The sequence below is a fragment of the Helianthus annuus genome, chromosome 9 (genome assembly GCF_002127325.2).
Source record: "Helianthus annuus cultivar XRQ/B chromosome 9, HanXRQr2.0-SUNRISE, whole genome shotgun sequence".
NCBI classification, from domain to species: Eukaryota; Viridiplantae; Streptophyta; class Magnoliopsida; order Asterales; family Asteraceae; genus Helianthus; species Helianthus annuus.
The window spans coordinates 173,059,146-173,074,005 of NC_035441.2; positions in this window are offsets into that span (position 1 = coordinate 173,059,146).

Here is a 14,860-nt window from a genome sequence, read left to right on the forward strand (position 1 = left end):
CTCCATGGCTATCCGCTCTTCCTTATCCACCGCCACCACCCACTAGGCCCCTCCAGTTCACCAGCAACCACCTTCACAAACCACCACTGCCACAACCGCCACTACCAGCAACCACCTGCCACCACCTGAACTCTCCCCTTCCTATCACCGGAACCACCACCGACTATGCAAATCTCTGGCGGTGCATTCACCGACGTCACGACACTTATCTATCCATCTCCGACGCCTCCTTCCTTCGCTAGGTCCTCTGACTTCGGCATCTGCACACCTTTTCCGACTCTAAACCCCTCCTTGGCTTTCTTAAAGTAATTCATTACATTTTTATTTTTCATTCATGTACCCTTTTCAACTCTTTGAAATTCATATCAAGTAATGTAAACCAACTGTTAGTATATAGTTTCTTTCAACTGTTAGATTAGGTGCATGCAATTGGGTGACCTAAATTGAAGCTCATTTATTTCAATTTCAGATTCTATAGCTCAAACTATAGTTTTCGATGCTTATTTTTATAGTTTATGGATCTAAATATTGATGCAAATTGTTTAATATATGCCAAGAGAATTGGTTTCCTTATGTTAATTAATTTAGTATGGTTTAGCACAGGGGGTAGTATTTTAAGTTAATCACTTAATATGCGTAGCGGATTTTCTTATGTTCATTTAGTACAGTGATCTTGAATCTTGATAATTCTTTCTTGTCAATGTTATCAACTGTCTGAGAACGTAATTACAGGGCTCTTGAATCTTGTTCTTGGTTAGCGGTTACATCCTCAACTAATGGTTTGAGGAGAAAGAGAGAAAGTGCAGAGTTTTTTAGAGAGAGAGAGAGAGAGAGAGAGAGAGAGAGAGAGAGAGAGAGAGAGAGAGAGAGAGAGAGAGAGAGAGAGAGAGAGAGGGGATGGAGAGGGTGAGAGGTTTATTTTAATTAAATATATTTTTTACTTTTATAAAATAGTCCTTGTATATAAGTTATTTACACAATAACCCCTAAAAAGGTGAAAATACAAGTATGCCCTCATGTGCAAGACACATATCCATGATTAACCAAAAAATCTACTGAGTTAGGCTCAAAGGACAAACCGTGCAAGATTTTGAAACATAAAGGACAAAACTTATCAACCTTTACGCTAAAGGACAGCGCCTACAATTTAGTATAAACATAAAGGACAAAACTTGTAATTTACTCTAAATATTATTAAACGAATATATGTTTTTTTTGAACATTTACCTAATGTGTAAACATCTAGTAGTGTTCCTTATTTATATTCTGTTATGAAACTAAAAAATAAGGATAACCTACTTAATTTTACACTATATTATATATGCTTTGTGTTGTTCTTCTTCAACCAATACTCAGCTTTTTTACATGGCATACCATGTATGGCTATAACCTATTCAAGAAGATATTTCTTAATAATTCCTAATCATTAAAAACTACTTCTGTTTGTGTTAATATATACGAAATTTGGAGTCTCTTTCCAAGAGGAAAACATTTCAATCTCAGTTCAAGTAAACGAAAATTTAATTGATAGCTAGGGATTGCCATCGCAACTAATAACATAAATCATGCCCTTGATCGTTGATGTGTCTTGTTTAATATGTGATGTTACACAGTGGCGGATCTAGGATTGCGACCAAGCGGGAACGTTTTATAAATAGGCGGTAACGAAATCGAAAAAACGTCAAATTTTTCCAAAATTTACACTAAAAACGTCAAAAAATTTCCGATCAAGCGGTAGCGGAGGCTACCCCTTGGTCCTCTATATGTCCGCCCCTGATGTTACATCTGCTATGTCTGTTATGACACTTTCTTATAAGTTTTTTCAACATATCTTGGTTCTATGCATTTGGAGAAAGACATGACTGACAGGATTGCCAATTGCTATTGACTTTGATTGGAGTCCTCTTTCATTTGGGATAGACACTTTAAGGGATAAGATGTGTGCCCTTACCCGGTCGTACCTTTTGGGCAAAAAAAGATTGCCACCATATCCATACAAGGATGAATGTGATTAAAAACACACAAAAAAAACATGAGTGATTTTTTAGAACAAACTAAGAAAAGAAGTGAGACAAAAATCTGAAATAAAAAGGATACAATATTAAAATACTTGATAAAAAAACAAAGTCAACAATTAATATTGTTGATTGTTACATATACTGTGCATTCATGAAGTTTCTGTCTAGCTAATACCATATGTGATGTGCTATGTTTCCATCTATCATTATAGGAATTAATAGCGTTGCTTATGGCTTAAAGAAGGGATCATGCCATTCGAGCCACTTTTTTCATGCTTCCCGCGGATATCTAGTCAGCTTCAAATGGTGTCTTGATCTCCTAATAGTAAATTGGCAATACCAATCCAGTATATAATTTTGAGGACCAACGATATGTTATTCAATTTTGTTTTTGAATTAAGATACCAGCTGCAAAAGTGATGATTAATAAGTAACTTTGATCATGATGGCAGCCCTCAGTCTTTTTAATTGTCAAACACAAAACTTAATTAAAGGTAATCACTTCATGATAGCTTATGTAAACTGTTTATGGTTTCAGTTTATTCCATCCAGTGGGATCATGATGAATGTGCAGGAAACCTTATATAAAAGTTATATCACAAGTTATTAGCAGTTCCAGCTACTGTCGGAAAATATGCGTCGTATGCCATGTTTTTAGATATGCTTTTACCAAGTTTAGGGATGGAACACTTTGTAATGCAATCTTTTCATGATCTTCCTTATAGAAAATTTTGTGGCTATGCTTCATCAAAAAGTTTCATCCGAGACTTCAAAATGGATTCTAGTAACTAACCCTTAAAAATCTGGTAATAAGCATCAAGTGAAATCTTAGGCAACCAAGTTTTACCTTGTTAAATCCGAACTTTTTTATCGAAAGAGTTAAATATCATTTTAGTCCCTGTGGTTTGGGTCATTTTGTAAGTTTTGTCCAAAGGTTCGAAACGTTGCCATTTTAATCCAAATAGTTTCAAGCGTTGCCATTTTAGTCCACTGGGTTAACTCTGTCCATTTTTTATGTCAGCTAGAAGGGTAATTCGATCATTTTATATGGTCGAATTGCCCTTATAGTTAACAGAATCACATTTAAAATGACCGAAATGCTCTTCTAGTAAACAAAATATAGGGATGGAGTTAACCTAGTGGACTAAAATGACAACGTTTAAAACTATTTGAACTAAAATGGCAACATTTCGAACCTTTGGACTAAATTGGCAAAATGACCCAAACCACAGGGACTAAAACGGCATTTAACTCTTATCGGAAAATAAGTGCTTTATATGTAGAATTTGGTAACTGTGAACCAGTACCTTGCAAAGTACCGAGGTGGAAATTTTATATATATGGATTTAATTATCGGTATGCATAAACCTAATAAGTAGGTAAATATCATGAAGGTAGAGTCAACGATTTAAATTGTGGATTAGAGCTAAGGGAATATTTGGCAACCTTTACGCCAGTAAGTCTTTAGCCATTAAGAGGTCTGATTGGGTAAGAGGCTCCAAAACAGTAAGAGGATTAGCTTGGCTTGGCCTGATTGGTTAGTGGTGGATGAGGTGGTAGCAGGTCTAGGAAGTGGTGCGTGATTGCCCCGTTGAGGGTTATGAACATAAGTGAATGGATAAAGGGTAAAATTTAAAAGAAATCCAGTAAGTGTTGAGCTATTAAGAGGTTTAACAGGGTAAGAGACTCCAAAACAGTAAGAGGATTGACTTGGCTTGACCTGATTGGTTGGTAGTGGGTGAGGTGGTGATAGGTCGAGGAAGGGGTGCGTGAGTGCACCGCTGAGGGTTGTGATCACAGGTGATGGATAAATGGTAAAATTTAAAGGATATTGTAATTTTTGTGTATTGGAAACTGAACCAAAAGATACAATATGTAGACCTCACACACTGCACTAAACTAGGTAACAAAATAACAACCTAACTAACTTAGCTCAATCACAAGGAAATTTACTAAATATACATAATACATAAATATGAACCGAATATATATTTTACGGATTAACAGTCTCCGGCAGTCGGATCAGTAGTGGAACAGATAAAGCGAATACATATTATGGCTATGACATTAAGTTTGGATTCAAAATTGACAGGAGTTGAGATAGGTTTGTAATTTCCATGTTTGCATGTATAGGATCTGTGAAGCATATATAGATTGAGATAAAAACAATCCCTCGTGCTTACGTTTGACATTGATGACAAGAAAATGGTGGAGCTTCCCAAGATCTGTCATTATGAATTCCTTAGATAAAGACTTGATAACGTGAGAAAGTAGTGCATCATGGGAAGTCGTTAAACTAATGACGTCAACATATAACCATAGGTATATCGTTTGATTTGCGCGTTGGATAAATGAAACAAATGTGGAGAATCATTGATACCACGCCCTTAATTGGTGCCTGTTTGAGTCTGTAAAATGATTTTCGTAATTTGCAAACATAGTTTGGATATGATTTATCGGCAAACCCGGAGGTTGGAACATATATACGATTTCATTTATATCCCCGTGTAATAATGCGTTTTTCACATCAAGCTGATGAGTGTGCCAAGATTTAGAAACCACAATGCTCAGTACCATGCGGATAAGTTTTGGTTTAACAACCAGGCTAAAGGTCTCGTCACAATCAATTCCAATCGTTGATTGTTCCCATTAACGACGAGTCGGGCTTTATACCTTTCTAACATACAATTGGCATGAAATTTGTGGCGAAATAACCACATGCACTGTATAACATGAGCGCACTTTGGTCGAGGTACTAGTTCCCAAGTTTTATTCTCCATTAGAGCTCTATGTTCAATATTCATGGCTAAATTCCAGTTCGGACCAGGAAGGGCATGTAGGTTGGATTTTGGTATTGGTGATATGTCGGGATGTTCGGTGGTGTGGATGTTTAATAGGACACACGGTATTGAGATTCCAACATGACCATGACTGATCATAAGGTGGGTTGGGTTTGGTTCGGACGTATGTGTGGTGGCATAGGTGATTAGTGATGCTGACGAAAGGTGGGTGAGTGGTTACGCATTTGAGTTGGGTTAAGGTGCGTGGGTGGAAGGTGATGTTGGAGTTTGTGTAGGAGTTGGTGGTGGAATTTCATGTTGATTTGAGGATGATAAAAGTGCTTGCGGGGATGCATGGGAAGTGGATGAAGTGGGTATGGAGGTGGCAAACGTGTTTGGGTTGGGTTTGTCAGTATGGTGTGAAGTGGTATTTTGTTGGGATTGGTGAATAGTGGTATGAAATGCATTTGATTGATGGTAGAGGATAGGTGATGGTTCAAGGTTTAAATAATCGATTGGTTAGATGAGTTAGAGTATGGGAAGATTGTTTCATCGAACATAACATGTTTGGGATAGAAAATATTTTCTCATGGAGATGTCAAGACATCGATATCCTCTATATTAGGTAGATATCCGAGGAGCACGCATGTAGATGAACGAGGATCTAACTTGTTTGGGTGGTTAGCATCAATGTTGGGATAGCACGCGCATCTAAAAACATGTAGGTGTTCATTGGTGAGGTGACAACGATATAGGACAGATATGGGGTTTTAAAGTGGTGGGGTTTCGTAGGAAGGATGCTGTGGAGATAAGCGGTCGTGTGAAGTGCTTCGACCCAAAAGGTTGGTAGTAAGAAAGCACGAGTGAATAAGGTGAGCACGATCTCATTTATACGTCTAATCATACGTTCGGCCTTGCCATTTTGTTGGGACGTATGAGGACACGAAAACCGGAATTGAAGAGCATTATTGTTTGCAAACTTTTTAAATGCATGATTATCAAATTCCCCACCCATATCGCATTGAAACGTTTTAATTTTAGTGTTGAATTGGGTGAAATATAGTTGTAAAAATCATACCTAAATGTATCCTCAAGTCATACGATTACATCTGATTGTTGAGTTTAAGTGGACAACAATATTGATAATCGTTATAGGATGCTTATCTAAATGCTAACTAATTGAACAACAAGTGTGTTTTGGCATGACCGTACACTGATATGATTCTCTTACCCTCGAAACTCGCAAAAAGAATGTCTATAAATATTTATTTATTGCTTTCCGTCTTTTCATTTGAAATATTCAAAAATACCAAAAATATTTCAGGTGTGTTTTAATATAAACTTTATAAAAGGCAAAAAGATTTTACTTCTATCTTATTTTGATTGACCTATATTTGGAACTCGAATCTATCCCACCTAAAGCCTGATTAAAAACCTAAAACAATTGCATCTTTATAATGGTCGAAGTTGACAAGTTTTGAAAGTTAAAGAACTAAAATTGAACAATTTTGAAACTTTCAAAATGTTGTCGGTTGGTAGTTGATTGGGATTTGGTCTGATGTGTGTCGTCTGTTAATATTGTCTGAAATCAACTCTTAGAGAGGTTTTCATTTGAAAATTCTCTAACACTGGTTAAAACCCTAGCGGTTGTTCTCATTACGCGTTTAGCTTGGTTGTATGTGCAGATGTGGTATTCAAGCAATCTAAAGGCAAAGAGAACATGTCAGATGACAGCTATGGAGTGACGACACGACATTGATGCAATCAAGATGATCAAGAGGATCAGGTTGCAGCTGACCACTCATCAACACCACGAAGATCGGAAGCCTTGAAGATCAAAGATTCACGAGCAACATTCAAGGGGGAGTTTCTTGATGAAACTACCTGATTGTGACATGTGAAGACATTTGAAGATCCTACAGCGTGAAGAACGAACCTTCACGAGCAACATCCAAGGGGGAGTTTTTTGATGCATTTTTGTGTGGATGTGGCTCGGTTCGATTCGGTTTGGTCAAGAGCAGTGTAGCAACATTCCTCCGTCGTGCGACCTGGAGTAGGACATACGAATGACGAAAACACAAGAGCGACACGGTTGAATATTGATGACATCATCATACATGATATCATTGAAATAGCCAATTGAAACTGAAAGTTATATTTTGAGCTATAAAATCAAAATAGATGGGATTGATTACATCACAAACATCGAAATAGATAAGGAAGTCTATTTCGATACATATGAGCAATGTCTATTTCGATATATTCTTGAGAAATCTATTTTGATACATGGACATCCTATTTTGATTATGCTTTAAGTGTTTCGTTCTATTTCGATTTGTTCTGTTATGTTTCGATGTAACTCTGTTGTATGGACTATAAATACAGCAGAGGCTCTTGTTAGAGCTTGAAGGACCTTAGAGAGAGAAACTAGAGAAAGATTTGAGAGCTTGATATTGTATATTGTAACGAAACTCTGCTTGATCTAATACACGGGCCTGTTAAACGTTGTATCTTTGTGTTTTGTTCACTCTCTTGCTTGGTTTGTGTCGTAATAAGGATTCCGCACTCGTTACGTCATCCGAAACAAAAAATCATCGCAGTCCGACGATCCGTATCGGGACCTACATTTTCCAAGACTCTTCATCTCCCCCTCAAGAAAATCTTCCCCGTATGGACTCTAATTTCTTTTTAATTGTCTTTAAAAGAAATAGAGAGAAATAATATATTTCAATCGATCCAAGAACTAATAAAATTAGTACAACATTGCAAATTATCCATATTTTCTCCAACATGGATACTTAAGTAAATAAAAAGGAATCTTCTTTACTTTTGCACTCCACAATCTCAGCAAAACTAACAAAATCTCTCTTATTAACACAAATCCTAAAGCGATTTGATTTATGAAAATTTAGCTATAAACCAGAAGCTAAATAAAAACAAGTAGGCTGATCACAATATTTTTTTTTATAAAATTAGCTAACGATCACTCCCTAAAACAAAATTACATCAATCACATAAAAGAGTGTGATAAAAAGAAATTACATCAATCAAACAAAATTATATAGCAACTTGTTTTATTAAAATCAAATATAACCGGTCCTTTTTAAAAGTTGATTTGATTTAAGTACGATAGCTTTCGATTGCTCATGAATAATTAAGTCATCTCGTGTTATTTCAAAAAATAGTTTATGTTACTGAGGGAACCTAATCTTTTAGACTGTTCTTATTGGAAATTGTCGTACGTTCTATATAGATAGATATAATCTTTAGATATGTATTGGAGCTTTTTCGAGTCAAATCCAAGTCATCGGAGATGAGCTCGAGTCCGCATCTTGCAAGTTTGTCAAGTTTTGTCATGAGTCAAACTCGAGTCTATCTAAGTTTGTCAAGCCAAACGCAAGCTTCTTGTTTGCGCGCTTCGTTTAAATGGTTCGAATCGATAGTTTAAACATAAACTCTATTTGGATTGAGTTGATGAGATCTGGTTAATGCGACCCGTTCATTTGAACGCACCTACACAAAGCAGGCCCATCTTAAGTTATAAAATTTTCCAAAGATTAAAATAGAGATTTTGTTTTTTTATAATAAATGGATCATATGTGTGCAATAAGTTTTAGTGAATAAATTAAAATAAATAAAGTCAAAGGTTTGACAAAATGGGGTTTTATGGAAGTGTTGAGTAGCATTTGCTTGAACGCGAAGGCAGGTCTTGTTGGACGAATGGTCGGCACGGCACCACCTCCTGCTTCCTCTCCGCATTATTTGCACCATATTACCCTCTCCTTTTTCTAAATATATTATATTATCATTGTTATTATTATTGCAAGATAGATACAACCCCATGTTTTAATATATTATATATATTACTAGGTTATTGACCCGTGTAATACACGGGCTGAATCACAATTAATAAAACCAATTAACTGTAGTTGAGAAAATATTATGTGTATTGCAATACTTTACATGTACAACTAAACCAAGGAAACATATTTATAGGTGAAAATAAAAACAAAGACATAAGACACTATACGACAGCTATATAAATCAAAATTTAAAAAAAATTATGATATTTCGAATGTAAATATACCTTTCACAAACCTCTACGTGTTAGTTACAGCTCGTGGTACATGTATATCATTAGTATATAATTACATTAAAAATATTAGGAAAAAATTCTGCATGTTAAGAGTTTATAGGGTACCTTGTTTTAAAACACATGTTAGTTACAGCTCGTGGTACATGTATATCGTTAGTATATAACTCGATTATTGGGGCAAATGGAGTTCCTTTGTAGATATGTAATTTTGTAGTTGTTTTTTTGGTCGGCCCGGTTTGGGTTGTCTTGTGTGTTTTAATGAAAGTTACCCTTTCAATTTTTTTTTTTAAATAACTCATAGTTTTCCTCCTTTGATTAAAGGGGAATAAATTATTACTTATTTGACATGGTAAATTTGTCTAAAAAACATGATCTTTTCTATGTGATCTATATGGATAATATGTATAGCATATGAAGAGCAAAATATTATACCAAGTATGTAGAATGAAGTGGAGTTGAATTCTAAGGGGTTGTTCGGCAACATCTGAATGGTTAAGTACTGAACCAGTAAGATGTCTGAACCACTAAGTGCTGAACCAGTAATAAAGTCTGAACCAATAAGAGCTAGTATAAAGTTTAACCGTTCAGAGACAAATGTCTGACTAATTCAGATAAGAGGTCTTAACCATTCAGACTCAGTATATTGCTTAACCATTCAGAGGCAAATGTCTGAACCATTCAGACATCTACTCGTGAAACAAACAGTCTGAACCATTAAGAACCCATTAAGGGGTTGTTTGTTTACCTCTTAATGAGGCTCTTAATGGTTCAGATCTCTCACTGGTTGATCACTTACTGGTTTAGACTGTTTGTTTCACAAGCAGATGCCTGAATAGTTCAAACATTTGCCTCTGAATGGTTCAAATTTATACAGAGTCTGAATGGTTAAGCCCTCTAATCTAATCTGAAACATTTGCAAGCATGAGGATAACGTAAAATATGTAATTTTTGGGACCTAAAACCATAGTTTTTTTTTCTTGTTTACTGAACCGGCCCGGATGTTATTTGTTAGTATTTTACTTTTGAATATTTCACAAAATCTAAGTTAAAAGATAATTACACGTTATATATTCTCAATACTATTTTGATAACTTTAAAAAATTTAAATTTATCCATTAAATCCTTTGTATTTAATGTTAATTAATTAATTTATATTAGGCAGAAAAATAAAATTATGGATGCCCTCTATGAATGACAAGTGTCCCAAAGTTGGTTTCTTTTATTATATAGTATAGATTAGTAGATAAATACTTAGTGTAATAAATTAAAAAGTTACATAAGTAAATATCAAATAGTTTGTTTATTTAAAAGTTATAAAACCATATTTTAATTTTTAGACACTAATATAATATATTATGTTTTAGTATTATACTCATTTTCAAAGAACTTTTTAAAATTGATACAAATAAGGTTTACGATCAAATACAAAGACTCCTAAATGTAAGAAGTCGTACAAAGGGTATCAAACAGACTATGATTGACCTTATTAGCGGTATTGGAATCATCTCATCGAACTCTATGATGTTAGATTTTAGGTTTTCACTTTTGAATTTATAAGTAGTAGATTTTAAAATTTATTTATTATCAATGTGTCTTTTATTTTTCATCGTGTCTTTTTATATATTTGTGTCAATTTGTCTTTTTTACAACTTATTATCTCTTTTTTCCTTAATATTAAGTTATATATTATTCAATATTGTGTAATCTTGTGCGATCAAATAATAGAAGTGACAAAAGCGAAAAAGAAAACTTAGACTCATTGAATAATAACCCCTAATGCAAATATCTACATATAGATATTACCTTATATTATACTTCATAATAAAAAGATTAAAAAAATCAAAATTATGTAATAATTATATATATAGTTCCATAAATGCAACTTTCGATGGAAGCAAAAAGCTCTATTAATTTGTGCAAAGCTATGGTCTACGTTCTCTCTCCCTAAATACCAAGTAAACCTCACCCCTCTTATTACAATATTACTCCCCTCCACCCTCCATGCTCCGTCCTCCCTCTTCCTCCACCTCCACCGCCACCGCCACCGCCACTGCCCGCTATGGTAGCCGGAATATCAAGATCACCCACCACTCTCATCTCTCTAATCTCTCTCTCCCTACTCCTTGTATGGTGCACCACAACCACCTTCATTCTACGATATCCACCACCTATTGCAACCACCATTCGAATTACAAAAGAAGAACAAGAGGATCAACATTACAAATCATTATCAACACGCCGCGCATTGAAAGACAAGGATAGGGTATCTCCATATACGCAATTCGACTTCACACCATTTGTTCATGATCATCAACACCACCATCACCATCATCCGGCACAAGGGTCAGAAATTGACCCGCGATATGGAGTTGAGATGCGGCTCGTCCCAACAGGTCCAAACCCATTGCACCATTGAGGTTTCTTGACCATATTATGTACTTGTAGCATATGTTTATATTGAAAAACCAAAAAGAGTACAAAATTATGACGGAATTATTCTTAAATACATATATATTTTTTCCCAACTTTCTTCTTGATCAATCAATGATCATTCACTTTGTATTATGGTGACTTCAGGGGTTAATACTTACATAACCGTACTCGATTAATTCTCTTCATTTTTTATATCTATGACTTATTGACTTGCATGCCTCTATGTGTCTAATTATATGTTTATGCATATTAATTTTTTTATTAGTTTATTTATTTATTTTGTATTCCATACAGTAAATTAAAATGATATATAATAATATTATAATAACAAATATCTAAGGGTGATATTTGGTTAAACTTGTTTAGTCTTTGAGTTTAATTGTTGGATCAAGATTTAAAAAATAATACAACATAGTTTCTTAAACGTCCATCAACTCCAAAAATGTAAAATCATAACGGATGAGTACGTAAACAGTTAATTAGTTAAGTATTTGTACACGAGTTTTGTTAAAGTTACAATCAAATATAAAATTATATGACTTATATATTACATGTATCGTCCATGGTAATTTACACTAAAAACTATGCTTAAAAAGGATTAAAAATATTTAATATTTTAAAGTTGTGTAAACAATAAAGCAAGTGGATTATTAAATAGATGTGATCATGCTTATTTGTAGCACTAAAATATAGGCAGGTCCTTAGATTCAGCGACGATCAAGGAGTGAATGTGACGGCACGTCGTCTCCACGTATCCGAAAAAGGGAAAAAGAGTAAAATAAACTTAAAACTTGTGTACATAAGATTTGTTTATTCTTAATATATTATTAATAAACTTTAAATTCGTTATAATGTATCATATTGTAGGTGTTGTTTAGGTTTAGATTTTATGGGTCAAGGGGTAAAATAAATAGCATATTAAAGAATAAAAGACTAGAATATTTTTCAAGAATATTATGTATTAACTTAATATATTTTTAATTTGTTATGATAAGTATTTACTTTGCTACCCATGACCTAATGGTTTAGTAGTATAGTGTTTGGCCCTCATAAAAATGATGTAAGTTTAAATTCTTTCAAGTATAAAGTTAAATGGTGTTTAAGTGTAAAAAATATTGTTAAGTCACATTTTAATCACACCAAAACCTTATTAGACACGTGCTCTCTATGTTCAAAGCGTATTGTGTGACTTCTTGTTTGAGTATGTTAAGTTATAAGTACAAGATTATTAACAGAATGTTGACGTGGATTTTATATATAATGCTAAATAAAAGTTCTACTATGTAGAATTGGTTTTATGTTTTGAGTACTTGTAATCATTTTAACAATAGGGATGACTTCATAAAGTTACTCATCTAGTCATTAGTGGCGAAAATACATTCAATTGGGAGCAATGTTGAGAAAACACATGATATTAAACCGTCTTTATACACACACGTAGGCAAGGTTTAGTTAACATGTTTACGATTTTCGGTTTAATCTATTTGGTTGGATGATTTGGTTTTTAAAACACCTCTTGTGAGTTGTGTGGTTGATGTTTATTAAAGGGTAGTTTCCCATCTAAACAAATTAATTGATGTTATTATTAACCATAGGGGAAGTATGAGTCTGTCAAATAAATACATTGTGGATGAATATTAATTCAGTTTTTACTTTTAGATTAAGTCTTTAAAGCTTATGAGAAAGTATAAAATAAATCAAGCAGTTTCTAGATACAAAGATAAATGGAAAATGGGTAGATGGATGGTATACAATTATTTAAGGCTTAAGTGGTATTTCAACATGGTTGTTATGACTATTTGTAGAGGGTAGATGTTCCTTAACCATCATTGACTTTCTTTAGTGAAAGGTGAGTGGGTATCACAAGCAAGTGGACATAAATTCATTTCCATATTATTATTAGTGCTTTTACTGTGCCTACATATTATTACACTACCACAAAACCCATCAACACACTAGTCATCTTTTATCATGCTACATAATAATAGAAAATGTGTATATATATATTTAAGTGGATTTACATATAACTATATAGAGTGACGGAACCAGCCTATTAAATTAGAGGTATCCAAAAAAAATTACCATGCAATCATACAATATTAAAAAAAAACGACAATAAATAAATAAAGTAAACAAATACCTAACATATTTGTCCTCTTCTTTTTTTTCATAGCTTGAAATCATTCAATCACATCGTCCACTTTTACTTTATAAAAAAAAAATATTTTTCGACTGCACAAATCATGACATTATTAAAAAATTTTGGGCCCATTCGATTGCGTATAAAACATGCCCATTGCCACCTCCACAATCAACATATAAATGGGCCGGTTTTATTATTATTTTGGGTCTTGTGCTAATTGTCTAGCTTAATAGGATATTAACAGTTATGTTTGAGCTTGTAAAAAGAATTAGATTTACACTGTAATACTATCCTATTTTTATGGTTAGGTGTATCCTCGTATTTTTTTAGGGGTATTCTTTATATAAAAACGAAAAAAAATAACACTACGAATACGGGGTTGAGTCGTATCCCGTGCTACGGCTGCTTATATTGTGGTTCCGCCCCTTACATACATGGATTGATCTTCTTTTTTTTTTTTTTTTTTTTTTTTGCATTATACTAAATTTGCACATTTACTAATTTAATTATTCATAAAATATAATAATATACTGTTTTTCAAAGAAATAAATTAAATATTACATGGATTGATCTTCTAACTTTTTATCATCCCCAATTTTGAGGTTTCATTGTTCGCAAACTTGCTAAAAGATATCTTTTTTTTCTTACAGTAAAACATCAACTTTTAGATTTAATTTAGACATTGGCTAGACAAAGACATTAAGACAACCTACTCTTTTCAAAAAAGAAGTTAAAACGATCTTTACCGCACGACATTTAACAAAGTTATAAATATCTTAATTCAAGGTTTTGATTGGAAAACCCGTAACCCGTCCCAGAGTATTCCCTAAAACAGGTTGACCTGATTAGTGGCCATTTGGGTTGACTGTTAGCCTATTTTTAAGGCAGGGGTGGACCTACCCTTTGGCTAAGGTGGGCGGCCGTACTCCTTGAAAAAAAAAAAATTAGTCTATATTTTAGGCAAAAAAACCCGACCGCACCCCTTAAAAATATAGTTGAACACCTCATCCGCACCCCTAACAAATAATTTATGAGTCCGCCGCTGATTTAAGGTTGACATGAGGCTAAGATCATGAAAGTTATTATTAACTATTTAAAAACTTTAAAGAATACTTTGTATTATTAAATAAAAGTCCTATTTAGATACGAACATTTCTTAAAAAAACTACTTGTACTAGTTATAAGAAAAAAAGTTGTAGATGTGCATAAACTAATCCAAAGGTATATATACCTTTGGACTTTAGTTGTGTTGGCGAACATTTAAATGTCATTTTATAGTTTTTATAGATTTTTCAGTTTCGATGAAGGTACAAATACTTTGATACAAACAAAAACTATAATCTTTATATTTGAGCCTAGTTTCTACCCGTTGTTAAACCCCCTAAAAAAT